Below are 3,643 nucleotides of genomic sequence, written 5' to 3' on the forward strand. Positions count from 1 at the left end.
GCGGTTCAAAGTCTACCAAAGATCGATAATACATTATAGATATCGTCGTTGAGAAAATCCGTGTATAATTTATATAAGATTTTTGATCAAGAAAGTAAGAGAGGCGCGTAGGAAAATTCGAAAAATTTTCGTCGTTCAATTATTCAACAATTTACCCGATTAGCCCGCTCGTTCCTTGCAATTTATCAAAGAAACCAATGTCATCTCGTGACACTGATGCTTTTATCCGCCGCAAAGATACCTGGAGCTTGGATTCGATGCGTCCCTCGGGTATTTTTTCGAATATACGCGCGAGAGGGGTTATCGAGGCGTAGACCTCTCGATCATGCGACTGGTCAATAGATGGAGGTTGAAAAACACGAAGGAAAAATCCATAAATGCGATGGTTCCGCTCGGGCTACGTATATTGCCGTGAAGGGAGAAATATAAATTCGTCAAGTTGGAGACTCGTGTAACAAAAAAAAAAAAAACATTATTTTATATACAATTTTTATAATATAATTTGTTTAAAGAAAAGGAATGATTCGATTAAATTTCAATTAAGCCAAGTGGCAATTTTGAATAACGGGCGAATTTTTGGTTAATTAGCGAGCTGACCGACCGAACAAAAAGCCGGGAATATACAGGTTCGAGAGGTTTTTCGTGAATATTTTCACCTGAAAATTCGGGCGTCGAGGGCATGGAAACAAAAAAAAAAAAAAAAAAAAAATGGGGGGATCAATCAGATCGATAGTGAAAAATGAGATTTCCCCTGTCGTTTCGGGGGAACAATGTAGAATTCCTCGGTGGATCTATTGATGTCATTCTGATCGGAAATCAAAGTCACCTACGACAGCCTAATTTATTTCGATAACTACGTTATTATCGATGACCGTGCCAAAGCCTCGATAAAACCTTTGTTACAAACGTTATTATCCGAGATACACGGACGTTGCATTAATCAACATGTAAAAGCCGGAATATAATTCACGTTTATTAATATGTTAATCAAACTTCCGGTTGAGACATTAACATTCGCGTTTTTAAAATTCCGTTTCCGGAATCTACTCTATTCTAGCTTGAATCGAATTGTACAGGATTTATTTTTCGGGGACGCGACTTGGCGAATCCAATAGTAGATATCCATCGGCCGAGGATACGGAAATGAATGGGGGCTGTCTAAAAATTAATTAATTTATGAACAGGTTGAAAGAAAATCCTTATTGCCGGGCGTTGATTAAAATTAACGGGGAGTCGGATCTCTCGGCCACGCGACGAGACAAAATCTTTCTCTCCCTCCCTTCCCTCCTCCTCCTCCTTTACCAATTTTCTGGCCGTTGAATGGAGAGAAGGGCAAAGTACAAGCTCGGCCCATGAATAATTTCAACGAGATTTTTATCGCCGTTGTAAACTCTCGGGGCCCAGGGATTCGCCAGCTCCTGGGAGCGCGTAACAGAAATTTATCACGCTCGTTAAGCGTGGAAAAACTTTCGAAAGAAACTTTCGCGACGTAATTGCTCGGGTTAGTCTCGAACCGTTCTTTTTTTTTTTTTTTTTTTAAACAAAATCCGCGGATGATCGCTCGAAGGATATTTTCCCGAACGAGTGATCGAAGCGATTGCAAGGCGGAGAGAATCTAATCCTCTCGAGTTCGGCCGCAATCTTCGGCCAACGTTATTCCTCGACGATAAGTATTTTTTTTTTTTTTTCGAAATTCGATTCATTCGCGTTTATTGCTCGTCGAAACGGAAAAATGGAAAATTTCTTTGTGAACGAACGAGGACGATTCGATCGTTCAAGAAAGAAGATCGTCTTAATGGGAAATAAAAATTGTCTTGTTTGAAGAGGATAGGATAAAAAAAAAAAAAGGGATAAAATAAGATAGGATTAAAGTAGGAAGTTGTTGCACCCTTCTCTTCCAAGGATTACCATCTATTTAGAAGTCTGAGGAACTTTCTTGAAGGGGGAGGAGGGGACTGACTTGCTTAGGAAGTGTCGAAATAGTTTGAGATAGTTTGCTCGATTCGAAAGTAGGGTAGGCTTCTGGATTCGTGATAAACTGGGTCTAAAACGTCTTTATTTACGACTTTTATAAAGAAGAGACTATCTTCTATAAAATGTAAATCGCATTGCTATTTTAGTATCCTAGTTTTTAGAGAATTGTTTTTCGTGAAAAGATTCTGCGTCGATAATGAAAATTGGACAATCATTTTCAAAGCATCTTCTCGTTCTATTTCGATTAATTATTATCAACTTTGCGAATTATTATCACGGTGTGAATTGAATTCGTAAGAAATCTGCCCTTGTTCCGCGTGGATGGAAGAAAAGATGGTTCGTTCGTCGAGTCAAGGGAATGGAACAAGGCGAGTAACGCGATTTCATGGGGATCGAGATTAATCGACGCGGAGGAAGGGCGGGGGAAGAGAGAAGGTTGAAGCTCGGAAGAGACACGACGGTAAGAAAGTGGGGGAGGACGTTTCTCCGCCAAGTGAAAAAAAAAAAAAAAAAAAAAAAAGGTACGAGAAGGAGAACTCAATTAATCGGACTCCCGGCGAAGGATTCTGGTTCTATCGATAAAAGTCCGTGGAAAGGTTTGGGAGATAGAGGGACAGAGAGAGTATCGAACTTTCCTACCCCACTTTCCCCTTTCCCCTTCCCCGTTCGAGAAACTTTTTGAAAGATCTTCTCATAATTTATGCACTTAAACTGCAACTGTTCGAAGCTTGGCGCAATTCTTAATGGGTCGAGTTTACCGGGACACGATTCGCGAAACCGTGAAGATGGGATCAAAAACGGCGAAATAAGGCGAGCCTTTTCCTCTCTCTGTTTAACATACCTCGCGGAAATTGGTAAATTCAGCCAGGATCAAAGCAAATTTTCAATAAAAACTCGTCGATCGAGCTCGTCCAACGGAATTATCAGCGAACGCTAATACATTAAGAGAAGATTAAACAGATTCTTCTTCTCCTTCTTCTTGCCTTCTTATCCGTTCGATACCGACCCCCTTCCCCGTGAATTCTTCCCTCGTGATTTTAAAATTTAAAATTATCGTATCGATTGGAAAAAAAAATACCGCGTAAAAATCTGGCAAAAGCACAGACAAAACGAGGGAGGGGAAAAAAAAAAAAAGGTATATTTAAAAGCTAGCCGATAACAAATACCCTTGAATAACAAGGGAGAAAGCACAAGGGAGGATCTCCGATCAAGTTTCACCCATTATTTTTCGAAGCTACGCCGCCGAGTTTCATATTCGGGAGGAACGATTACACGATGTCCGGCTTTGGAAAATTTTCAACGATTCGATATCGGTTCCGTCGCGGAGGGACGCGCCATCCTGGATTCATCGTGTGTCACGTTCAACCCCTCCCTCCGCCCCCTTCTATTTTGCGATTTTCGCAAGGATTCACGTGATGCCGAGAAATAAAGCTCGTCCACCGTTGATCCGGATTACAACGGAGAATCCTCGAAACTGTACCGTTACTCGGTATTACCGAGCGCGAAAAAATGGTATTAGAGTCCGTTTCCGGCATCGCGGCGCAGCTTCATCGTTTTCACCCATCCTCCTCGCGTCTTTGATCCATCGATGCCCTCTCGATATTCCCGCTCCGTAAATCAATCATCGAAACCTGAGAGATTTCGAAATTGTATTTCTTTCGTATCCCCC

The 3,643-nt window shown here is 41.3% G+C and overlaps 1 protein-coding gene across 1 annotated transcript in view; it reads left to right on the forward strand.

Annotated features, from left to right (window-relative positions):
* The window catches only part of LOC102676208 (diacylglycerol O-acyltransferase 1-like), a gene marked incomplete at its 3' end in the record, with an annotated part of 82,856 nt that overhangs the window by 12,159 nt on the left and 67,054 nt on the right, over positions 1-3,643 (forward strand). The window lies entirely within an intron of this gene.

The sequence above is a fragment of the Apis dorsata genome, unplaced genomic scaffold (assembly GCF_000469605.1).
Source record: "Apis dorsata unplaced genomic scaffold, Apis dorsata 1.3 scaffold_1, whole genome shotgun sequence".
Classification (NCBI taxonomy): domain Eukaryota; kingdom Metazoa; phylum Arthropoda; class Insecta; order Hymenoptera; family Apidae; genus Apis; species Apis dorsata.